This window comes from Dermacentor andersoni, chromosome 7 (genome assembly GCF_023375885.2).
Source record: "Dermacentor andersoni chromosome 7, qqDerAnde1_hic_scaffold, whole genome shotgun sequence".
Classification (NCBI taxonomy): Eukaryota; Metazoa; Arthropoda; class Arachnida; order Ixodida; family Ixodidae; genus Dermacentor; species Dermacentor andersoni.
The window spans coordinates 36,098,472-36,125,616 of NC_092820.1; the positions used below are offsets into that span (position 1 = coordinate 36,098,472).

At 44.3% G+C, this 27,145-nt stretch overlaps 1 long non-coding RNA gene across 1 annotated transcript; it reads left to right on the forward strand.

The window, feature by feature from the left end:
- LOC140219243 (uncharacterized) lies at positions 1–25,592 on the forward strand. The gene is made up of 3 exons (XR_011895379.1): positions 1–138; positions 8,302–8,428; positions 25,526–25,592. It is a non-coding gene; the product is annotated as an uncharacterized lncRNA (long non-coding RNA).
- The last annotated feature ends 1,553 nt before the right edge of the window (positions 25,593–27,145 follow it).

The window sequence follows — 27,145 nt, forward strand, 5'->3', positions numbered from 1 at the left end:
TGCACACAACACAGAAACTAGAAGCACCGATTCCACACTTCCGGCCTACAGCAGTAGCGGCGGCGGCAATGATGCTGTGGCCAGTACCAGCCACGCGGGCACACAGGAGGCATCAGGCATTCCGGGAAACGATGCTAGGTGAGCCACACTTCTGTAAGAATTCAGTTCAATAGAGCAACTCATTTAGACGGCACGGAACGCCGTCTAAGGCTCAGTTATGCTTGCACTGACGAACTTGTGCGAGGGATTGGAATTCTGATGCCTGAAGCTCCAAGTATCAGCTATGTTTCTCAAAATACGGTACTGGTTTTAACAGGAATCTTTATCTGGGGAGCTGCTACCTAGGTCGTAAATGCGAGAAAAGAAACCATCTTGCTCTGCAATCAGCGCAACAACAATGGTAAACCTTGTGGCGTTTTTTTTTTTAAATGTCATAACATTGAAATAACAGCAATTCCATTTTCGATTTGTTAAGAAAAATCGAGAAACTCAAGTAAGAAACTGGCAACTTATTTGAGTTTTTAAAAAATGTCAGGATTATCCAAACTGCGCCTAATATCACACTAGTCCTCCACTACGGCGTACCACATAATCAGATCTTCGATTTGGCCCATAAAACTTCAAAATTTAATTTTATATTTAAGGAATGAAATTTATATAATGATAAAGTCGTACAATGGCGACGGCATGACGACAATGACAGGCGCGTTCTTAAGTCATGATGATGGTATAACAAGGACGACGTGATGACGACGTGATTACGACGGTAACGCAACCGCATGAAAAAGCGATAATGACGACGACCGCCTCACCAAGGCGGCACGATGACAATACCGTATGACAACGAATGCATGATAGCGTCTGTTGGATGACGACGCAATGACAATGAAGGCACGACAAAGATGGCCTAATCCTGACACAATGGCGACAGCATAACTGCCGCAGAATAACGAAAAAAATGACTTCGACGTTTCGGCGAGGGTGGTATCACGACGATGGCACGACGACAATGGCATTACAACGCTGAACTATTGAATACGGCGGCTGTGGTGAATCGCACCTCGGCATCACCCACGCACTGCCTCTCGCGATCTCCCATTTAGCTAGGTAGTCGCGCCACTTCTGTCTCCGTTTGCAACATGCCGCACCAGACACTGTCCGAACCAGCCAATATATCGCGAAATGAAAACACGTATAGAGCTGCGCTGAAATAAGGCATTAGGATGTATCATAATAGTCGGTGCAACTTTTTGTAAGATAAATGCAGAGTTTACGCTTGTAATGTTGTTATACTCCGGACAAGCACCCAAAACTTCTGGTCGCATTAAGGTCGACGTTGATCGTGAGAAGAATTATGCCTAAATGTTGATTTATATATTTCTACAGGTAACATTTCTGTACTCTTTATGAAAATGATAAATATTTGCTTAATTTTATCTATTTATTTATAAGTACATATTGCGACATAGATACCACAAAACCAGTAGAGTTAATGAGCAAAACGAGAACAAGGTAAAAGCAGGAGCCTACGTTTTTACAAGTCGACTTGTCTACTCCCGCCTTCGCCGTGTTCTTCAGTAGAGTTAAGAATGACTTACAAAGCAACATCACGTGGGTTTAATCGTAGCACATATTTGGCTGAGACGCTTCAACAAAAGTAGCAGAATAAATGCGAATACACACACCTAATTCTGAAACAGCGCCAGGCGCGCTGCCTCTGAAGGGTAGATTTACAATTATATTACCACATAATCTCGCCCAACTGTTGCTACTTTCATATACAAATGTATAACATAGAAGGTAAAAATACTAGCTAAAAATTTTCATTATTTTAATGAAGAAAAACAAGTGTGTGCCACCAAAGCAAGAGAAATAACGAAATATACATGTTATCTATGTTACAGTAAAGCAGATTGCAATCAGTATTGATATGTATAATCGAAGAATGAGATTAAAGAAGCACAAACATCCCTTGGCATATTTCATCGACAGTGCGTTTAAAGATGAACGTATTTAACTTATTAGCGCACGATGTGTTTGATGCAATAGATTATGCACACTTCGGTCGTTTCGTGTGCGGGAGCGGTAAATTGTACGCATGTGTGTCAGTGTTAACCAACTTGCTACTGAGATATCAGAGACATTAAAGTCCGGTAACTTAAACACAATCCCAATGAAGGGAAAGCCACAGTTTGGTTTAAGACGGTTCCTTGTCGTATTGCCTGTTGCGTAAGGTGGACCAATGTATTTTAAAGAGAAAACAAACCGCCAGGCAAGCTCACCCTTTTCCCTCTGGGAGTAGTTTGGCCAATGAAACCATTTCTGGTATTGTTTTTAAGGGTTCTCTTACTACTAAAATTTAGATTACAAGGCTCCGAATCGTTTTAAAAAAAGCAAACTTGCGCTACTTTACACAACAACGATCAAGAAGTGGAAAGTCGCAATATGCTGCGGTACCCTTGACCATTTGTGAACAATTGCAGAAGTACGTCGCGTTCCAGCTACGCTCTCTGAGCAGTCTACCCGTCATCGGACATATTTAAGGCGGAAAGCCTTAGATCTATATCTCAAGGTCGGCTTGCGACTGCACGGAAAATCGCAGTGCTCGTGTCACTGCTCGCTCTTTCGTCGTCGTCTTCTTACACATCGCTCCCACATCGACGCCCCTAATCATACCAAAAATACAGTTAATTATTGCAGAGTTAATTAGGCACTCGAACACACTACTTTTGACAGGAGTGGAACCCACGACATTTTGTGTTAATTATGGTAAATATGACTAAGGCACCGTTGATTAGATTACCCTAAATTAGGGCGCTCGAACCCGCGACCTTTAGTTGGAAAACGAACCAATAAGAAGCAACAATGCATTAGAATGAAAATGTCAATTAATTTGATGGTTTTCTCTTGAGCGTGCAGATTTTCACCTCCACCATCTATGGCGTATGCTAAATAAGGGTCATTTCTCTATGAGGTGCCTAGTGGGCGGCAGCGTATTTTGTTTACCGACAGCAACACTCGTCGTGCTGGAAGTGAAACTCAATATGCCACTTTGGAGCACTCACACAAAACTGTTCCCAACGTGAGGGGTGTGGCTGAACTTTGGCTACGCACGGTGCACGAGCGTTAATTACCGAATAATTGCTCGAAGAGCGAAGCAGCTGTAGTTCTGTATTGCTAAGGGTTAGCGAAGACAGCTCTGCCATTTGCGGGCAACAGAACAAAGCAAGCGCCACTCTTCGGGTGATAAGAGCTACCTGCTTTATTTCAATTGAGCCAGAGAGTGCCACAACAGTGAGCAGAATTCTGGCATCTGGTAATCATATGCTAGTTAGGGCCTACTTAGATTGTATACCTCCTGGGCTTACACGAGAGCAACAATTTTTTCCCAGCAAGATGTGCACTTCACTTTGAGAGGCGCATGAAAGATAGGTAGCGATATCATTCGATAAATGTACTTTTTTTCGTACTAAGTAGAGGTTTAGTTTGGTTAAAGGATTTAGCGGAAAGAGAGCAGGAGTAATCGGGGGACCTCTGCTCGCGTCCAAGAATTTACCCATTAGCGTCAAGCTAGTGGCGGACTCAAACGTCTCGTTTTTTCCAGATATGCGGTATTATTTCACTGGAAATTCCGAATTGACAAAGTTTATTAATTTCCGCTCTTTCTTGGCATTGAGTGCGCATGTGCGCTGATTATACAACACGCAATCGAGAATACACGCCACTTATAGCACATCGAAACATCAGGCACGGCTGAAGAATCAGCAACTAGTACACGCCTCCTGTATTTAGTGTGATGGACGAAGCAACCCCAAGTACAATCCGTGACAATACCCAGGACGCTTCATCTACTTTGAGCGCCTACACAACGTGAGCTTTACCGCTTGTCAATGTTTCGCTGAATATTTGTACTCTTAGACACGACCCTTATAGTAGGCTTGAATATCTGTACATTTGTTCCCACGTAAAACGGGTCTTTTTGACAGGGAGCTAGAGCTTTGAAATCGGACTTTCTTAGATCAAGACGCTTCAATGCATGGGCGGTGCGAAATTATTGCCATTTTCACCACAAAGTCCACTGTTTAGCGCCCAGTATAAGATTTTTCAGAACATGAAGCAAACGTACTTACAGAGGAAAATATTTTTCGTTTATGTATTGATACTGCACTGCACACCAGCCACGGCATGCTATATAGCTGGAAGATCCGGGTGCAATCCCAGGTGGGACTGCCGAATTCTGATGAAAGCACATTGCAAGAAGGCCGCTGTTCCTTTGTATTTACGTGCTTGTTGCAGAATCTATGCGGGTGAAAATTTATGCTCAATTTAATACTATGGCATGCATTTTATCGTGGTTCCTGAGTGAAAAACATCGAAATTAGTCTCACCCTCTGTGAACATTGGCTGTGCCGAACCGTGTTTTCTAGGCAATTTGTCAAATTGTACTACAATACTGTCATTTCCCAATTAAAACAAGAAGGTCTGACAAAGGTGGTAGTGTCCGCACAAGGCTTTTCCTTAAAAAGTAAGCACGGTGCATGAAAAGCCACAACTTGGTTTAAAACGATAGCTCTTCAGTTTGCATGTGTTGATCAGGGCAATAAATGCGCATTAAAACAAAACACACTTTTTTCGTTAGGAGTTTCATGGCCAATGAAAGTATTTGTTTCTGTTTTTAATACTTTTCGACAACCTAACTTAAGATTGCTGGGTTCTAAATCGCTTTTTCTTTCGAAAGAGGGAACTGGGGCGACTTTATACTACAGCGATGAATAAGTGGAATGTCACAGTATTCTACGGTACGCTCTACCATTTGTGAGCAAATGCAGTAGGACGTCGTATTTTAGCTATTTTCTTCCTAAGCATTGCATCAGTCAGGATATTTTTCATGCCCTTCTCACGATAAACTTATCCTTCAAATAATTGTTAGGCTCACGCGAGTGACACAGAAGCAAACTTAAATACCTTGAAAACAAATATTTATGAACTTCATTCTAGTTCATCATTATTTGTTTCGAAGCCATATTCAAAAAATTACTTGGCTAAGAGGCAGAAATCTGCTTGTATTCCTCAAAGCAACACATTGTGCCAAAAATTTCAAATATTACTTGAAATTCGATATATTCCTTCGATATATTCCTTCGAATTTATCGATATATTCGATAAATTCGATACATTCACCACGGCGTGGCCGAATCGCATCAGGGAGGCAGAAATACTAATTATTCTAATATCAGCGCAGGTTTGCATCCCAATTGCAGAAACCCTCTGCACAGTGTCATTGTAATACTTCAACCCGTTTTATTGATGACAAACATGTTCCATGCTTCAAAACATTTTATTCCGAAATTAGTTAGGATTCTGCCACTGTAGGAAGCGGAGGAAACATTTTAAATAGCAAACTACCTAGGACACATATTAAGTACTTCAACAGTTAAACTGACAGTATTCGTGCAAGTCAACGCGCCGTTTCGTGTATCGCGGATGAGTGTTCTGCGCAATGTATTGCCACGGGTGTGCCGTTGGTCCTGTGTCAGCCAGCATAGTCGGTATTTAATGAGAACGAACCGTTGCGAGCAGCGCCTTTACAAAACACGACTTTGCTTTTTCCGATCTTTGCTTTAACAAAACATAACTTCAGCTTTTTTGTCATAGCTAGTAACTGTCTGACCGATATTTTATTGTGGGATTTCCGAGGCCGCCTTGCGTTACCAGACGAACACGCAGCACACGCCGATCACCGACGATACTTACAACGTCGACGGCACGTAGGCGATTGTCCCTCGCCTTTACCACAAACATGGCAGATAGTCCCTATGGGTTACCGTGGTAGCGGTTCATTTATTGCGTGTAAACATGCATTTTACCAGCGCAGTCAAGACGGTTTCCAAATGAGCCAGCCTATAACTGTCCTTACTAATAAATTTATGCTCATCTGAATATTCTTAAAATCATATGTATCCTATACAGTAGAAGTTTGAGAATGAATTTGTTCTTCTGTCGGTGGGCTGGTAAAGCACGCTCCAAGAATTTAAGCGTAGAAGCCGAGACTCTACATTCCATGCAGTGATTAATTTACTCGTAAATGGAACCATCGTTCGACCCTTGGTCGACAATTTTGTTTGCGCAGCAGAATCTCAGTGGTTTTGACCTGCTAACATCGTGATAATGTTTGCCTTAAACCGATAAAGCTGGTTCACAAAGAAATTGCTTTGATGCGAATGCTGTGTGTTATCTGTACTCTGTGCGGCGCTTCAGAATTCTATATCGGAGGGTATTAACGGTGATGTTACGTTTTAGCAGAGTGTGAGAATTGCTCCCCAATAGAATGTTACGAGCAGCAGAGATATCCAGCTGCGGCCGAATGCCGAAGTTACAGCGCGCAATTTGGGCCACCCCAGAACAGTTTATATTGGAGCTCTTGTTCTTTCATACCAAGCAAGCCAAGCCGCAGCATAAAAAAAGCTAAAAAGGTAATAAAAATGCAACACAAGATGAAACAAAATTGTAGGGGTATTTGTTTGCGCTCTGTTGCCATAAATTTTTACCAAATATCCCAAATACACCCTTCTGAAACGTAAGCATTATTCGTATTGAATGAGTAACAATCAGTACCCAAAGATTTCTCATGAGTATGACACTACGTCAAAATTGTAATCCTTTGTTAACGAGAAAATGTGCGCCATGCTGAGACACCGGCCTTCAAAACGGAACGTTCTTTTTTGTAAGGTCATTAGCTTTTCTTGGATACGTAAAAGCATTATTCGTTCTGACAGTATCTACGCAACCTCTTTAGCAGGCCTGACGAACATTGCCACTTTAACGCTGCTACTTATGAAGTGGAGAATGCCAGACCATAAAAAAATGAGTTCTTTAAATTACGCCTATACTATCCCACTGTAATTCATCACGCCGTAGTTCCTGTGGTTGGGAATCCGCGTTGAATGTTTTCCGTAGCGTACGAAGGCATAGTCAATAAGGCATGCGGGTGTACTAATGCCGTAAACAATCTTCGCCAACTCCCCCCCCCCCCCCCGCTCCCTTCATATTGTAAAAAAAGGTGCATCCAAAAATACGCCGTCTCCCTGTAGCTTTAATGCTACTTGCAGTAGCATCGATGGTCATCCTGAGGAGGGTTCCGCCGTAATTTTCGCATTTTAGATATCTCGCGTTTTCGTTTCAGTTTCGCGCAATTTCTGCGCCCTTATAGGGAAAATGTGCACCTAGCTGCAATAATTGCAGCGCTATCCACGGAATCCACACTTTTAACGTGCTTTGAGGCTTTGCGTTGCAAACGTTTAGTGAGATTGCCCCGTGAATTAACACTTCCGCTTTTTTTACCAAGCTAATGTACTGTCTGTATTACGACTCCTACGTATGCGCATTGAGCAATCATTCCAAAAGTTGTCCTATATTCTTTTGATGGCCTACACGGGAACATTGGCGAGAACAGGCGTTCTAGTGCTCGTAATGAGGTGGCAAACCTGTAGTGCTTACAGCCGGTGGCTATAAATTTCCGCTACAGGAGTCAGCAAATAGGGTTCAGGTAACGAGTTTCTGAAACGTACTCTGAAACGAGTTTCTGAAACATATGTATGCGATGACGCACCTATGTGTCAGAGAAGCCCAATAAATTAAGGGCATACGTCAAACCGGTACAAACTAACAATCCTTCTGCTCGTAATAGATGAATAATAAGCAAGAACTTCGTGAAACATCTAATGTGCTTATTACTGGATAACAGAGCAAATACATTGGGTCAAGGGTTTCACGCGCAAGACACCGACATGTCGTTTCTCACTTCGAGCACTGTCGTGCACATGTTATGCCCGCGGCTTCAGACAAAACGTGATAATCATCACAAGAATCGAACACTGCACAATGTTGATAGTGCTCGGCTTCTTCATCACCACGAAGTTCTTGCATGCATTCAAGACATAGCTGGTCGCGGGATCGAATCGTGGCCCCGGCGGCGGCTTTTAGATGGGGGCGAAACGCGAACAGACCCGTGTACTTAGATTTAGGTGCACGTTAAAGAACCCCAGGTGGTCGAAATTTCCGCATTGCCCCACTACGGCGTGCCTCATAATCAGAAAGTGGTTTTGGCACGTAAAACCACATAATTTAATTTTCAAGACATAGTTGAAAAAGAAAACGCACTGCGCACGGAAGCAACCCAGTAAACTTTCTCTACCACTAGAAGCTTCTTGCCTTGCACCATAAGCATGAAATGTTCATTTCCTACGAATTGCCCTTGCACTACGGCGAATGAACAGCTTTACTATACTTTATGTCGTACAGGTGCCTCTCACAATGGCAGCACTAGTTGCCAGCACCTGGGGTCCGTCAGCAGCATCGATAAGGCAACGCCCAGCACATGTCGCACTGGCATGGAGGACGCATCAGCAAATTTTGAAGATGGCGCAACGTAAGTTCACATTTAGAAAAGTTCCATTAAAGAACAAGTCAGAGACGACGGGTGTTTACCAGGTGTAACAATGACTCGGTAATTTCTCCTTGGCGGGGGGGGCTAGCTCTAATGGCTGGAACAGGGTCTTCACAGGCAGTTTTGAGCATTCAGCTGGAGCAGCTGGCATTGACATACTTTATGGTTGCAACAGCGCGACCGAATACCAGTGCCTGCTTTGCGCCCACAACTCTTTCCGCAACCACGAACTACTGAAGCTCGCCCATTTTCCATCCTATTAAAACTCCTGCACGTGTGGTATACTTGCAGGTTTCTAGCCTGCTTACTCACTCTCCACTAGGGCATATGCAAAGATTGTGAAGGAGAGACGCTCATCGGAGCCGAGGCTCATGAAATGAAACAGGGCTTTCCTGTTTTCCTGTAACATTTCGGTAAGAATTACGCTGGCACTGACGCAGTTGCGCGAGGGATAAATGGTGTGACGACTTAAATGACAAATATCAACTGCTGTTCAGACAATATGGTGTCGGCGTAAGCAAAAACCTTTAGCTCAAGATCTAGTACTTAAGTACATTGGAAAAGAGAAATGAATGTGCATGGCAAAACATTGTACTAGTATTGAAGCTTGTGGCATTTAAATAAATGTGATAGCATCGTAACTGAAGCAGTTGCATTTTAGCTTCGTGAAATATTTAAGAAAACGTTGGCTTACACATGTACAAAATTACAATTTTATAACTCAATGAAAACACCGGAACGATTCAAACAACTAAACGAAATAAGACATTTAAAGTGCTCAGAATTCATGTATTACACAGCGCTCTGAAATATTCTGATTTATGGGTAGACCATTGGCCCGTCCTCGGACAACCTCGGCAAACGAATATCAAGAAATTTGTTCGCTTAGGAGGCTCCACGAGATGCAGTTAATAAAACTGCGATATATATTTTTTTTATCTAGTTAGCTTTCCGAGCTTAAGTTAAATTCTAAGCTTCTATTCTTCTTAAATTAAGTGATTTCATAATTCCCCCACTTGCAAGCCTGAATAAATGGTATGATGGATAAGTTGTCGGCATTTAACTGGCTAAATCAAGCAAAATTTTATTGTTTGATAGTTCTAGTTTCGTCATTAAATAATCCAGTCTTGATGCCGGCCAAGCTGGCATGATTACAAACGTACAAGGTAACACGACACACGACTGGAGCCAAACCATAACAATGCATGAGTCATGTAAACAACCACTACAAGAATAAATAAAAGTATACAAGTAAGAAGCCATTAACGCAAGAATAGCGACCAATGTTCATCTTGTGCTTAGCGTAGAGATTTGAACGAGCAACAGGCTGCACAAAAAACACGCTACATACGCGCTCTCTCTCCTCTTCTGCCCGTTGTATTTTTCTTCGCTTACCGGTAGAAAAGATATCGTACCAGCAATGCCTTTCTCAAGGCTTGCAGTGTTCATTATCTTACCGAGAAAAGCAAAACAAAAAACTAACTTCTTCGGTAGCATATTTCATCCATTGTACATGAAAACACTGAAGCATTTGATGTATCTGTGCTTGCTACGTATGGGGGAAATGATTGCGTGTGTGTCGTTGTCACGATACCTTCGGTAGGAGCGGTGTGCAATTCGAATGCGAGTCAAATATTAAATGACTTCATGCAAACATTGCAGGCAATCTTGAGCCTGGAAGTTTCTCATCGTATTCGATATGAAGGACTTAATTAATTCCACCTACACTTGTTAGAATTATAGGGAATAGTTCGCCTTTGCGGCATTTCCATTTCTTAAAGTAGAGCCTCAAATGGCTAATTGCAATGGCTTATACCGGCAAGAAAGCGGCTCTATTGCAGTGAGAGCAAGATGTCATCGTGTTTAGATCTGCTAACTTCATTATCTAACCAACCTTACCAGGCATTTTTTCACAGTTCGAGTAGCAAGAAATACCAAAAGCACGCTTGACCTAATACATTGTGTATAGCCAATGTGAGTTGTGCACGTATGGCAGGGCCACGGTCCGTCGCTTTTCTTTCATTTTTGTCTTCTCGCCACCTGGCTCGCCATGGGCACGCTCGAGTTTTAGGTTGCGACGGACCGTGGCCCTGCCATACGTGCACAACTTATCTCACCGCTTGAAAAAGATTAGGCGTAAACCTGGAGTTAATGCAGTGCTTACTGCCCCGAAAAAACTAAAAAGCCTCTGCCGACGCGTCAATGCTGAAGAGCCGATAAACCAGGAAGTGTGCACGATAAATCACCAGAATAGTTTTGTGGAGTGCACAGAATGCGTGGTGTATTCAATACTCTGAAATGTGGAAAAAGGTATATAGGGCAAACTTCGAGATGCACAAATGAAAGACTAAAGGAACGCGAACTTAGCGTTGAGCAGGCTAACAGGAATCTAGGCCTCCATATCAGGGATTGCCCCTCAAAAGATTGCGCCGCAGAATTCAGACGCTGTAAAGTGCTGAAGAAACACAATGACCAGCTGGTCCGGGAGATAATTGAGGCAGCCGAAATTACCAGACTTCGTCACCAATGCGTTCGCACGCCGTCCTTGTTACTGACAAAAAAAGAACTTGAGCTTTTGCATAGGCAACCACTACCTTGAGTGCAAAAAAGAAAAACTGCATGTTTCACATTATGTGCGATCATGTGACTGCGACACGTGTGGGCAATGGTTATAAGAAGCCGTGTGTCTTTCAGAATAAACGTTGTTGAAATTCAGCGCTTGTGGTGTCTTCTTGTCTCGTCTCTTGTCTCGTCTCTTGTCTACATTTGGAGCTGTTACTAGCAGGATGGAAAACCAACAAGCCCAATCTGCTATTCTAGGCGTTCCCAGACATGTGCTCTCCAGTTGTGCTATATTAGAGGCGAGTAGAAGACCGTCAGTTCCCAAACATTAAAACCATGGCGATTGCGCTTGTTCACGAAATACATCTAAGTGTAAAAAAAAAGAACCGCCAGAAAACATGCAGTTTCGTTAGTCGGCGAATCATGTAGAGCGTCCTCCAGGGGGAGCATTGCCTGAGGATGTCTTAGAAAGCTGGAGTTATGAAGAGTCGACAGCCGCGCAATCGCCGCATCTCGATAGCATTCAAAAACTAGAAAAAGTATTTAATTACACTCGCGTGATGTTTCATGTACATGCTGCTGCCTATACACGATGGGGGAGTTTCCACACAGCTGCTTCCACAGGTGCTCAATTGACGGCAGGCGTTTCGTGTGCCGTGAAACCAAAAACTCCAGCACATGGGGGTAGTACCATTCGTTCCTTCATCGTGCGTGGCTTAGCCGTGTCCGAAGGAGAGATTATTTGGACACTTGATCCCATGCTGAGTACCAGGGCCTTCTATGGCCCCTCGGTGGAGGCACCAGACTTTATTGGCTTGGATTTTGCGTGTGCCCCGAGTGATCCATCCATAAAATTCGGCGTTCGCATTATCCTCTTCCAGTCTTCGAGTGTTCTTTTTTCTTACGTCCATCATTTTTCTCCTAACACATCCACTCTTCTTATTTGTTTGCACAGCTCCCGTATTCATTCTTACATGTTAGGTCCTGCAACGTCCCACCGTTATGCTCCGGGCTGGGTGCCTGTCATGGCAATATGAGCAAAATACAAGGCTATGGTAACCCTATCTTCTTCACCAACCTGAGCGGAACTCTCCGAACAAGTTGCGCACCAGTGGAGGCTTACGAAATCCTTCACTCGACCGAAATATTTTCCGCCGTTTCTATTTAGCGAAGTGCGAAGAAAATAAAAACTAAGCTAGAAAGCTTTCTCGTTTTGTTGCTGGAGATTCTTTGACTGACGCTCTACGTATTAGCGATAACGTGATAAAAATTGTCAGCGCAGACCTCCTGCTCGGGGTTCGTTACCAATAGAAGAACGAAGAATCAACCAGTCTTGTGAAACTGGCAAATATTCTAATCCCCGTCATACTCCACTGATCCACGAGTACCACGCAAGGAGTAATATCTGAGGCCGATCTTGTCGATAATTACCGGAACGGAGCTCTTCGAGGACTGAAAAGAACGGAAGGTGCCTAATGCACAGATCATCATCATCGTCTGTTGAAGCTCTGTGCTCGACACGGAGCATCACACATCCGGTGTGATGCTCTGGTTTGAATAAAAATAAATGCCCACTGTGCTTCGAATACTGACCGTTCCACCTAGCATTCTGTCACAGATCATAGAAGAGAGATACACTTGGAAATTTTAAGACCCTGCATTCCGAACACGCGACGACGAACGAAGCCCCAACGAAGCAGAGAAAGAGAAGGGAACACCTGCTTGCGTGCTGTGGCGCCACGTGTTACGTGGGGGAGAAGGCCCCGCCGCGACGCCGTAACCGTCGCTCCCGGGGGCCTCATTTCCCCGCGCATTGCTTCTCCGCGCAAGCTCTCACCTGCGTCTTAATTACGCCTCAGTAAACGCTATAAACAAACTAATATATAAAGAACGGAAGATAAATAAAAGGCAAATCTTTAGAGGTAGTAAGCTTCGAGACCGTAACCCCACGCTCAGATGCTGAGTCTTACAAACAGGACTAAATCAGCGCCTCGTAGATAGCAGAACTGTGAAATGAGCTCTGTGACATCCGGCTAGTTGAACCGGAATTTCAATTGCCAAGCACAGCGTGACAAAAGAGGTTACGTCCAAATCTCCATAGCTTCCTCGGAAGCGTCCCCATTAGATTCTAGGGCAGTCAGAGAGCAGCAAGATGCCACAGGTCGAAGTGCACCGGCATCGTGTTATCTCGTAAGTGTCGGGCAAACGTCTAAAGGCACATTCTTGCCCGAGAGGAGTTCATAACCCGAAGGATCACGCAAATGCCTTCTATTGGAGATGAATGCGTTTGCATTGAGTACGAAGAAGTGCTTAGGTGGAATGAGATTTTTTTAGGAATCGCCATACCTAATGTTATGTTATATATGAGAGCTTTGTACAGACAACGCAGTAGCATACTTTAGCGGTTTGATTACTGTTCCAGCAAAAACTTGCAGCACGCTTAAGCTTCGCCTTTAGGAGCGGAACGCGATAACATTCGAAGATCCACAAATGCCTTTCACGCTTCCAGGCAGCTGCAGACTATATAACCGTAATATTTACCGAGAAACTCTGGTGCCGAACACTATGAACGAAGGAGAGTGTTCTGGTAAAAGCGCGGCCTCTTGCGTGGGCCGATCCGGAAGATAGTGCACTGCCAGGCCAAAAAAAAAAATTACATACCTTTCTGGTTTCGGTTGCTGTTTCGCACTCATAATACTTAACTCTGATAAGATTCAACAGATAAGGCATGCGGTGCCCATGTTTTGCTTCATGAGATTTTTTTGTGGGCTGACATTCTATAAGTTCCGAGTAAATACATTGTAAAAAATGTAAGGGAAGGTATGATCAACCTCTCTGACAGAAGGATGCTGCAATATAATCCGCATATACAGCCTGCCATAAAGCGAGGTGTGGCATATATACATACATTAATATACGCGTGGGAACTTCCGCGGGAGGGGGCGCCGCCGCCGGACGCCGACACCGCATTTTCTGCGACACGGGACTCTTAACGCCATCGCATTAAAAACGTTCGTCCCGCAAACGAATTGCAATACATGCAGACAACGGGTCCCGTGGTTGAATTGTGATTGCAAAACGACGCGAAAGCAACAAAACAAAGTACCGGGCATACTTGGCCGACTCTCTAGCACGGAAAATTTCATCAGGTGAAAGAGGTAAGTCGCAGAGTTGGCCGACACAATGGCAGGCTGGTGAGCAAGCTGAGGGAAGTACCTAAGGCGAAGCTTTATTGGAATTCATTTTTTTAGTTTAGTCAAGCAGATCATCGAAGGCAACATTGGCTGCGGTACATTTTTCTTTACAATAATTTTTAACCTAGATTTATATTAGGTAGTTGTGTTTAACATGCTCAGCAAGCATCAGCTTTGTCGCAAACAGGTAGAAACACTGTAATCGTTCATTTTCAAGTAAGATATGTTATAAACAGAAGTATTCACGAGACATATCACGAAACGACAAAAGTGTTGCATAAGTTGAGTTACGTAATTACGTCAACAATGTCCAGCTATGCTAGTATTCGATGTCAATGTTTATCGAAGAATGTACATAGAAAGCTTTGGATATACTGAGCAGGTAAATAAATGTCGTTCAGTTTTGAATTTGTAGCATATATTCCTGTGCGAAGGCCTCATGCTGTCACGTATGTCGTCATCGGCAGGTACCAAAAACAAAAATAAAACCAGCATATGGCAGTAGGAAGAAATTCCTTACTGAACTGCGCTCGTACCACTTAATGAGCATCTGTGCGCTTTTATGCGACGTCAGTGAATTGCGTATGTCGACAGCTATCCTTCTAAGAGACGGCTTGTGCTCTTGCGCTGAATCAGTTTGCTGGCGAGACTTTTCACTTTTCCTTATGCAAAAAAGACAAACTTAACTTACTTCATTAAATGAGCGTCGTCTGAGCCATTACCGTGTTAAAGTCACCTGTTGGTGTTCACTATAATTTATTTTCAGCAGGCACCACTACAGCAAATACAAAAAGCACAATGAAGCCTGCACGATGTAGAACAAGCTCAATAACGATAGACGTCTTAAATTCGCTTGATTTGTTATCATTATCCAGTCGTGTTGGCAGTGGCGGAAACTTCTGTGCCGCAACCAGTTTCATGAAGCCGTGGAATCACTATAAATGTAACCTGTCCCCCATGTAATTCAAATGACGGCGAAGATACGGGCGTGAATCCACTCAAGGCGAGAGCACAGGGAAAACTGATTCGACAGCTGACTCGGGCTGTTTCTGCTCGCGGCCCCTTATTTTTTGTGGCTCCATACTTGCAACTATTATAAAGGTGGCGAACTTGATTCTTTGTAATGCATTTTTAGTTAAAGTTTGCGCAACACAAATGTGCGAGAGGCGGATTGGGGCAGTAACGTATATTGTTTAGCGACTGCAGCGCTGGGTGGTGCTGGCGTGAAACGCAATTGACGACTTTAGAGCAATCACACAAAACTGTGCCCAGTGTGCGGGGTATGGCTGAGCTATGGCTATGCACGACGCGTGAGCGTTCGTTATCGAAGAAACGCGGCAAGTGCGAAATAGTTGAAGTTCTGTATTGCTAGGGGTTGGCGAAGACAGCACTGCAATTTCTTGGTAACGGGACAAAGCTTTGCGCTACTCGTAGGGTGATAAGAACTACCTGCTTCATTTCATCTGAGCCACAGTGTGCCACAGCAGTCTGCAGAATTGTAGCAGCAAGTAATCATAAGCCAGTTAGGGCTAATTTAGTTTGTATATACATCCTGCGCTTACACGAGCAACAATTTCTTGCCAGCAAGATGGGCACTTCACTTTGAGAGGAGCATGAAAGAAGGGTAGCGATACCGTCCGATAAATGAACATTTCTGTTTTTGTTATTGTAAGTGAGGGTTAGTTTGGGTAGGACATTCCGCGGAAAGATAGCATGCAAGGTCTATCGGGGCGCCTCTGCAGCGTTAAAAAATTTGCACAGTCGCGTCAAACTAGTGGCAAATTCAAGCGCATCGTTTTTTTCAGCTTTGCGGTACCATTTTAATCGAAATCGCAAAGTGAGAAAAGTTTAATTAGTTTGTTCTTTCTTGGAATTGAGTGCGCATGCGCGGTCATTCAACATTGCGCATCCGCGATTACACGCCAGTTTCACGCCATCGAAACATCAGGCATGGCTGATGAAAGAAGCTATGAATACACGCCTCCCGAGTTTATTATGACAGACGAGGCAACTGCAAGTACAAACTGTGGTGGTATTACAGGCGCTTCATATACTTTGGGCGCCTACACGACGCGAGTTTTACAGCTTGTTAATTTTTCATTCAATACTGTTAGCCTTTGACACGACCCATAATATAGGCATGCATATCTGTTCATTTGTTTCCACCTAAAACGGGTCCATTTGACAGGAAACTTGAGCTTTTCAATCGGAGGTTCTCTTAGATTTAGACGCGTAAGTGCCCGGGTGGTGTGACAGTATTGCCATGTTCAGCGCAAAGTCAGCAGTTTAGCGCTCAGGATAAGATTTCTCAGGACATTAGGCGAACGTACTTAAAGAAGAAAACATTTTTTGTTTATGTGTGATTATTGCACTACACACCCGCCACGGGATGATATAGCTCCAAGTCCCGGATTCAATCTCAGGTGCGACCGCCGTACTTCGATGAAAGGACACTGAAGAAAGGTTGGCGTTTCCATTTATGTGATCGTCACAGAAGCAATGGTGGTGAAAATTTATGTTCAGTCCACTACTGTGGTATGCGTTTTATCAAGTTGTGGCTCTTGCACGAAAAACCCCGGAATTAGTTTGAACCGCAGTAAACACTTGCGGCGCCGCAGCGTAAGTGTTTTCTCAACCACACAATTAAGGCACAGGTCTCATTACACAACAATACTGTGATTTGTCAATTAAGAAGAAACTGTGACCGAGAAGGTACTGCCCGTTTCAAAGGTTTATTTTTTTGGAAACATAAACCCTGTGAATGAAAAGCCACAAGTTGGTTTAACACTATTGCTCTTCAATTTCAATGTGCTGCTTAAGGGCAACAAATGCGTATAAATTAGAAAACACACTTTTGCCGCTTGGAATAGTTTGGGCGATGAAGGTATTTGCTTCTATTTTTATTGTTTTGACAAGTGAAGTTGAGATTACTGGTCTTTAAGTCGTTTTATTTTTCAAAGAACTATATAACTAGGGCGAGATTGTGCCACACAGATAAAGAAGTGAGAAGTTTTGCATTCTCAGGCACCCTTTGCCAATTGTAAACAAATACAGTAGCACGTCGCACTGCAGCTGTTTTTTTTTTTGTTAAACATTGTAACTTTTGTAGGATATTTTTCATGCTCTTCTCACAATAAACCTTATCTTTCAAAGAATTCTGAGATAGCTTCGGGCGAGTGACACAGACGGAAACTTAGCATGGCTTGAAAACAAATCTTTTGGAACACCATTCTAGTTCATCATTATATCAGTCGGTGTAGTCGTTTTGTTCGTAAGTGTTCAAATTAATGTTTGGCTAAGAGACAGAAATCTGTTCGTATTCTTCAGAGCAAGTCATCTGAACGCATAATTTTATATAATACCTAAACTAGGCCATAGTAGTCACAGCCGCCGGATCCATGAGTCGTGATCGTAATTGGCGTGAAAGCACCAAATTCACCACGGCGATGCCGAATCACTTCAGAAAAATGCAATTACCAATTTTTCAAATATTAGGGCAGGTTTTCATCATAATTGCAGAAACCATCTGCACAGGGTCATTCTTATAATTCAACCTTGTTGATTGATGCAATAAATATGTTCCATGCATCAATATTTTATTCCAGAATTATTGTTAGGATTCTCTCACTGTGGTAAATTAAGCAACCATTCTGTACACCGAACTACGTAGGACCCATTGTAAGTACTTTAACAGTTAAACTGACAGTGTTTGTGCAAGTGAAGGTGCCGTTTTGACTGTAGTTGCTGAGTGCTCTGCTCCGTGTAATGCCCCGGGTGTCCCGTTCGTCCTATGCCAGCCAGCATTGTCAGTCGCTGATGCGAACGAAAAATTGCAAGTAACCCGTTTACTTTATGTTTATGTTTTAATAAAACATAAATTGAACCATTTTGTCACAACTACTATTTGTCAGACCAGTAATTTATTAAACGCAGCATTCCTGATGACGCGTGGAAGTACCAGTAAAACCCACAGCCCACGCCGATAACCGACGGGACTTAGAACGTTGAAGGCACGTAGGTGATGGCCATTCGGCACAGGTGGAACATGCGAAGATAGTTCACAACAAACGTACGAGATATCGTCTAGGGTTACCGCGGCAGTGGTACATTTCTTGCGTACAAGGATGCAGTTTTAAAGTGCCGTCAAGACGGTTTCCGTATGAGCCAGCTTATAACAGTCGTTGCCGAGAGATTTGTGTTTATCTGATATATGCAAATTCATACATAAGATATGCAGTAGAAGCTGCTGAATGAATATGTTCTTGTATTGGTGAGCTGGCAAAGGACACTCCTAAATATTGGCAGAAGCCGAGACTGTTCATTCCATGCAGTGGCTAATTAACTCGTAAACGAAATCATCACTTGACTATTGGTATTGGTCTACAAGTTTATTTGCTAAGCAGAATCTCAGTGGGTATGTCCTACTTACGTCGTGATAATGTTTCCCTTAAACTGATCAAACTGGATGGCTAATCAAGCGCTTCAGTGCGAATGCAGAGTAAGATGTGCAATTATGGCGGCATTTGAGATTTATTCACTGGAGGGTCGTAACGGTACTGTCACATTCTCCGCACAGTGCGACGATCGCTCAGCCATAGCATGTTACGAGCAGCAGACGTATCCCGCTGCAGCCCAATGCAGAAGTTACAGCATGCAATTTGGGGCAGCACAAAGCAGTTTATATTTAAGCTTTGGTTCTTTCATACCAAGCAAGCGAAGTAGCAGCCGCCGCATAAACAACCTTCACAATTTAATGAAATGTAACACAAGGAGGCACAAAATTGTTAGGTAGTTCCTCGCGCTCTTATGCCGTAAATCGTTACCAAATAACTCAACTTTAGGCTTCTGTAACATTATTTTCTTGACAGAGCACCAATCACAGTACCCAACAATTTTCAATGCGTGTGCTACTACCCAGAAATTCTTACGATTTGTTAACAAGAAAATCTACGCCATGCCGAAACACCGGCATTCCAAACTGAAGGTTCGCTTTTCTACAGTTAGTAGCATTCTTTGGATACGTGAAGCATTATTTGTTGTGCCAGTATCTTCACAACCTCTTACCGCCGCCTGACAAACGTTGCGACTTCAACAGCGCGACTGATAAAATTCAGAATGCTAGACAATAAAAATGATTGCCTTAAATTACGCCTATGGAATCACACTGCAATTCCTCCGCAGCCAAACATGATGAAACCAAATAATTTAGTTCCGGTGGTTGGGAATCCGCGTTTATTCTTTTCTGTGATGTGCGCAGAGGCTCAGGCATGTTGGCGTAACAATGCCATAAACATTCTTAGCCAATTCCCCCCTCCCCTTCTTATTCTAAATAAAGCTTTATTCAACAATGCAGCCTATCCCTGCTGACCTAATGCTAATTGCAGTAGCGTCGACGGTCATTTTGAGGAAGGCTCGGCCGTAATTTCAGTCTTTTAGGCGTCTCGCGTTTTCTTCTCAGTTTCACGCTATTTCTGCGCAAGTATAGGCAAGATGTGAACCTAGGTACAGCACTTGCAGCGCTATCCGTACAGTCCGCACATTTAACGCTATTTGGCACTTTCCGTTGCACAGTTCAGTGGCATTGCCCCGTGAATTACCACTTCCGCATTACTTTTCCAAGCAAATCTGCTGTCTGCAATGCGACTGTAACATATGCGCATTAAGCAACCTTTTTGAAAGGTGTCCTATACTCTATTGATGTCCTACACAGGAAGCTTGGCGAGGACAGCCGTTTTAGCGTTCGTGATGAGCTGCAAAACACGCACTGCTTACAGCCGGTGCTTCGAAACTTCAGCTAACGGAGTCACCAAATGGGTTCCGGATAACCAGTTTCCGAAAGGCGAGTAGGTTGTTGAATGACGCACCTATCTGTCATAGATAAATAAATTAGGGGCATACGTCAAACAAAAATTTTAAATCTCTCGGTAGAAATGCAACCTCTCAATTTTCTTTGTCGTCTATGGCTGCTGCTCGTAATAGATGAACAACAAGCAAGAACTTCGTGAGCCACCTATTGTGCTTATTACTGGATAACACAGCAATTATATTGGGTCAAGGTTTCCACGCACAAGAAACCGACATGTCGTTTTTCACTTCGAGCACTGTGGTGTTCTGCTCGCGGTTTGAGGTAAAACGCGATAATCTTAAGAAGAACCCAATACTGCACAATCTTGATCATGCTTGGCTTCTTCATCGCGAGGAAGGTCTTGCATGCATTCAAGAAAGTTGCAGAAAAAAAAAACACTGCATACGGAGTCACAACAGTAAAGTTTTCCTACCACTAAAAGCTTCTTGCCTGGCACAATGAGCATGAAATATCGATTTCCCATGAATTGCCATTGCACTACAGCGAATGAACACTTTACTATACGTTTATGCCATACAGGCGTCCCTGACAATGGCATCACAAGTTACCAGTAACTGGGGTGCGTCAGCAGCATCAATAACGTAAGGCCCAGCACAAGCTGCGCTGGCATGGAGGAAGCATCAGACAATTTTGAAGGATGCGCCACGTAAGTTCATATTTAGAGAAGTTCCAATGCAAAGCAACTGGAAGACGACTGGGATTGCTACGCGTGTAACCATCATGCCTTTACTTCGTAATTTTTCCCTGGGAGGCCTAGCTCTGATGGCTGAAAAAGTACTGCATCGGCAGTTTTGAGCATTCGCCCGGAGCAGCCTGCCTTGACGTGCTTCATGGTTGCAGCAGCACGACCGGACAAGCACAGGGTGAGGAAGGAACACCACATGTCACCGTGCACACCCTATGCCGCAACCACGAAACTACACAAGCTCACCCAATTTTCGATCGTGCTAACAGGCTTCAATGTGCGGTACACTTGCAGGTTTGTAACCTGTTTACTCACTATGAATATGCGAATATGATATTTGTTAACAAGAAAATCTACGCCATGCCGAAACACCGGCATTCCAAACTGAAGGTTCGCTTTTATACAGTTAGTAGCATTCTTTGGATGCGTGAAGCATCATTTGTTGTGCCAGTATGGAATACATAAAGATTCTAAAGGAAAGATGCTGATCTAAGGCACATAAAATGAAACAGGATTATGTCCAAGTTTACGAAGGCAATTCAGCATGGGTACGCCTGCAGTAAGCAGAGCGTTTGAAGTTAATCTGAAGTCGACCACTACGGCGTGCCTTATAATCAGAGCATGGTTTCGGCAAGCGCACGGCCCCCCTCTCAGCTGGGGATTTACGATCAGACCAGCTTTCCCTTAGCAGCAAAGGCACCCCGCAAGGTTCGGTTACCCCTCCCATACTGTTTACCTTGGTGACTGGCCTTGTCAAGCAACTACAACGAGTCGACAATATCAACCATACCATCTACGCTGATGGCATCAGCATCTCGGCGTAGCGAGGCAGTGATGGTCAAGTGGATTCAGCTTTCCAAATGGCGATTGACACGGTTGAAGCCTATATTCAAGGAACTGGACTACGCTGTTTGCCGGCTAAATCGGAGCTTATTTACAAGTCCATTCAGCGGGGTCGCTCTCCCAAACGCCAGCCTGATCACCGACCCTGTGACGCCATCACCCTACGCATTCAAGAGGGCACTCCTATCCCACATGTCCCTAATATCCGGGTCCTTGGTCTCACCATCTCTACCAACGGCCACAATGCCTTGGCTCTCGGAAGATCTGTTTCCAATCTTAAAACAACCTACGCCTTATTAAACGTATCTCCAACCAACGAGGGGGACTCTAGAAAAAAGCCTTCCCCACCAAGTGCATTCTTTTCTTATGTCACATTTCCTGCAATGCTGCATACCTCAACTGGTACTGGGCTGAGCAAAACAAGCTCGACACCCTCATTCGAGGGTTCTAGAAGCAAGCACTTAGCCTACCGCATTACACCAGCGCTGAACTATCCAACCAACTGGGAGTGCACAACACCCTTGCCAACTCTTTGAAGCCCAACAACGTTCTCAGCTTGAACGGCTCACCCTTAGTGAAACGGGACGTTTTATTCTATCCACACTTAGCTTCACTTATGATCAGCAAAAGGGACCCAAACGATCTATGCCGACTGACATTCGTAGCTGGATCTACATTGACGCTAACCCTAGAAACATGCACGCTGAATATAACAGGGCCCGGCGCCAAGCTTGGACCGGAGCTATCATAAAAGCCCTTGCTCACGTACCTTGCATCACATTTGTTGATGCAGCCCAATATTCCCATTGTACACGATTTGTGCCATCCTACACCACGACTCCAGCGTCACTACACCCACTGCCGGGTGTGCTGAAGAAGTGGCCATTGTCCTGTCCCCTCTAGATCCCACCTGTCACAACATCGTGTACGATTCTCGCTCAGCCGCCAATAACTTCAGCAAAGGACTATTTTTCCTCAAGCTCTTAGTATCCCCTGCCAGGCACCACACTCTAAAGACAGCATGATTTCCCTGACATGGATTCCGGCCCATACGAGCCCTGTCCAACCACACCTTCCCAATCTCAACCAGGTCACCCACTCCATTGCGAGAGGCCTAGTCAACTGCACCGGAGTCACTGGAGACGGGTTGGATACCACGAACAATCTGACCACTTATAACGGTCTCGTTAAGGCCTTTTACTTCAGTCGCCGAACCTTCCCCCACCTCACCCCAAGTTCAGCCCGGCGCAGCCTACCACCCTGCGTCTGCTACGAACAAACATGTAACCTTCACCCGTCGGCTTCCGCCTTACATTCTCAGACGTTTACACTATCGCCAACTGCCGGTGCTGTGGCACTCACCTGGCTACGCTTTTGCATATGCTGTGGAAGTGCTCACAACAGTACACACACATTAACACCATGACCCTCTCGTCGAGGTTGCGCGAAGCTCTGGAGCTTCGCTCCCAACGACCAAACCTGGGCGACCCAGCACGCCCGTGAGGTGGCGGCGAGGCAAACCCTCGAAGTCCCCTCATGGAGCCTTAGGCCCTGTCATCATAAAGTGCTGGTTTTATACTAAAGGTTTATGCTGCCCCCCCCCCATGCAATTAAGCAGAATAAAATAGTGGGACTTACTCTATTCAACAGTCAGCAACATGCATTTGGTCGCGTCGCATTAGAGTGCAGTGGCAAATTTTTAAACGCTGGCTAAATTTAGCTGGGATCCCCTGCATAAAAGTCAATGCACTTGCCCCGCCGATCCAGTTTTCGACAATCGCCGACTTTGCTGACTGCTGATATTGTGCTTGAGAGTTACATGTTTTGATGGGCGGAACTTCACGCAATAAAGAGTTATATTTTTAATTCCCAGTTTTCATACTTAGTCGGTCTGCAGGGTCACTGCATAGTGACAATATTTTAAAACGAAAATACAAGACGCGCAATGCTTACTTTCACCACTGCCCCTTACCGCATCATGTACGTTAATTTGGTGCGGTGGCGGCAGCCACTTCCTACGTTATCTTCTTCAGCTGGTGGACCTTTCGTCGCACGTCAAATTTGGCGTCCGAGAAAATAAAATAGGATATAGGATGCCGTAGAGCGGCAAAACAGGCCTTGGCAGCTCAATCGGGACGCGTTGACAAATGACGCTACGTTGTTTCCCAGATGGGTGTGCATATCTCCGCCATGAATAATCACTAAATAGCCAGCGTCGCTGTATTTTGCACGAGTTTGAGATGATAGGCGGAACACGTTAAGAAGTGCTCTCGACAGTTTCTGGCGAGATATCAATGACGCAGGCGTTTGAGCACTCCCCATACGTGGGCTGGACCTGAAGACACTGCAATACCGCACGACAACTGTTACATTATGAACAGCTAGCTGCATGCCAAGGTGCCACAAGTTGAAGCCCCAGCCAATATAAATAATAGTGTGCACCTTTGCGCACGCATTCACGGAATATGTATCTTTCAAAGCGCCTGCGTAGGCGAGTCGTCCCGTAATCGCAAGTTCTGTAAGTAAACTTTTTTCCCTCGAACAAAAATTGCAGTAGGCATTTAAGAATGAACGTTCTCTTTCTTCCGTGTAAATACAGGAGTCAGAGGTGCCGACTATATTAGAAGAAAACTGGCGCTGCGTCGTTTCGTTGGACGCATGGGAAAGCGGGATGTGGTGACTATGGATGAGCATCGTTCTCGCAGAGCCAGGAGACCTCGAATGAGGGCCAGGGAAGCGCCGTTTCGTCGTTAATAAGGGTTCACTTGTTTACGAAATTGGTAACTAAAGAGCAGTACAGTACGTATAGAGCAGTGTCTTCCTTATTACACAAAAAATATGTTATTGAAGAAAGGTGACTTGTGCTGGGAGTTACAACTATATGAAACGCATCGTGTGCAAGCGGGCTGGTGAAGTTGGAGCAGAGACAAGATTTGCATTAGCATTGGAACAGTTTGTCAGCGCATGCTTATGTGCTGTAGATGGGTAAAGTTTATTGATAGACCAAATGGTGGTTAATGAAAACATTTTACAAATGGTTCATTTGAAGAAACCTTTATCTATGAAGCAATGACCATGTTTCAGGCCATGCCAGGTTTGAGACGACACCTTGGACACCCAGATCCCGGCGTTACAAAGGCGGCACAACGCCCGTTAGCGAGCTGGCATAGACGGTGGCGCCAGATTTTTCTCTAGGCAATATTGTCACAAACTTTACCACAGCAACTTTTGAGGCCTGCTCGCATCGTCGCCAACACTGTTCTTTCCTAAGTCTCACGACACATGTGAGACCCAGGCATACTCTTCGAAGTCGCATGAACTTTTGCAAAAGGGGGTGGGGGGGGGGTTGGGACCGAGAGACGGCGAGCAGAGAACTCGGTACGGACTAGCTTCCCGATGACCAAGTATTGTAGGTGGACTGATCTATGCTTTGGAAATCAAGGGTAAAAGGAAGTGGCATCAGGGAACCGTCGGTTTTGGACAAGCACTTGTAGTTTACTGGTTTTCCTCGTAAAGCCATTCTTGTGACAAGTATTCGTAGCCGCTAGGTTATTATGCGTGTCTTGACGCACATGCCACAATAAGTGTTTGGTTAATAAGCGAATTCTTATTGGACATTACGCTGTCTATAATGCCATGAGCTCTACCTTGTTTATTGATCTATTACCTTGCTATACCTGTAGTAGCTCCGCCATTCGTCTTTGCAAAATACTTTTTTATTTCGATCTCGTAGCTTTGCGGTACATTGCCTCATATAAACATATCTGTGTACCATATGTTGGAATGTCTACATTGGCGTGTTTACATATATCTGTATTTCATGAGTTGCGTGCCCTTGCCGAAACTTTGGCTTCAGCTGCAATCTTTGTTCGACCCCGGTTACCCACTTGAGGCATACAGTTCATGTGAATATCTGTCTTGTGTTCTAGAATTTCCGAGAGCACCATGGTTCACCAAGGGAACACGCAGTACCTACCGGCTGAAAGCACGTCCACAGTCTTCGGTAAGTCTGAGAAGGTTTTTTACCTGCTGTTATACCACGTCTCGCCTTGAAGGTGATTGATGAATGTAACCTCTGCTAGGGCACATAACCTATTTAAACAGCATCACCGCTGGCTCGGAGCTACATGGTTCTGCGCAATCTGAGCTGAAGATTCCGCATGGTTGCATAGTCACAAAATTCTTCTAATCACTAGGATGGTTCGTATATTATCTTTCAGCAATTCCCTACGCACATTTAACAGACGTATGAAAGCAATATCTGTACTTGTAAAGTAGAGGGTTGCCAAAAAAAAATAAGCTGAATGCAACATGCACCGCAAGACACCTACTGGCCATTTGAGATGTGTTTGCCCCAGCCTCGAAGCAGGTGCTCTTGGTTTACTGTACAAGATATCATGCCCTCGTCGTTAAAAGAGAAATCAGCGGTAAGGCTCCTAAAATCTTGGATTACTAGCAGTGCTTCTTCTTGGGGCTGTTTACTGAAGTGGGAAACTGGGCTGCGCGTCTAGTTACCATAGACTGCACGACAATAGGATCCTGCAAAGTAATCGTAATCATTGGATCGAACGAAGAACAACAGACATGGATGAAGACGACGTAAGACAGGGTATGCACTAAGGACTTCAACTGAAACGCGAAATACAGAGCGCATAACTGAAAGTTAAGTACGCGCTATGGAGTCATCACAATTTACAGGCACGAATATCCTGTTTGACCGCCCTGAGCGATGATGCTCCCCCCATACTGAGATGCTTTTTTTTTTCTCTTCTGGTTATCTTTTAATTGGATGCGAGTAAATACGACGCCACGGTAATAATTACGGCGCAAACTATAGCACACAAACCAGTGTTCGTGTTTCATCTGAGACCGATATTGAGCATACGGTAGAGCATGCAGTATCGCCGCAGTGTGCGCTCATACGCGGTCTATACTTTGGTATTCTGGCTCTTGCTTTCTTTCTTTTTTTAATTTCTCGTTATCAGATACGAGAACCAGAACATAAAAGACAATATGTCAATATAGGGGGAGTGTCCTCCCACACTGCTATGAAACAGTATGTCTGCGCCTTTCAATCGTGGTTATTGAACTGCCACACTATGCCCTTGCCACACGCTCCGCCGTTCGTGTTTCATTTAACGCCAGGAGAACTTGTCATTCCAGGCTGGATTTTTATGTTCGTATGTTCGGCGCCGTTGTAATACTGAGTTGCGGATCTCCAACAAAACCAACACTTCCTCATAAGTGTGATATCGCCTCACTTAAATCAACAAATTATGGTAGGTAGGTACTGGGGCTGTTTCAGTAAAAGAACAACTAGTACGTCACCGACGACCGACTCGCACATCTTCCATCGAGCAAAAAGCCCGATTCCCCAATCGTCCATGATGTAAAAAAAATTTGACCATGACCACAGGCGTGGTTCTATCGTTCTAGAGGCACCCAGATCTGTGAAACGTATGGTGTGTGCTCCGTAAAACCTGTGCGACCTTGTAGCGACTTCATGATAGGGCAAGGTTGAACAGATTCCAAAATTAAATTTTTCGTAT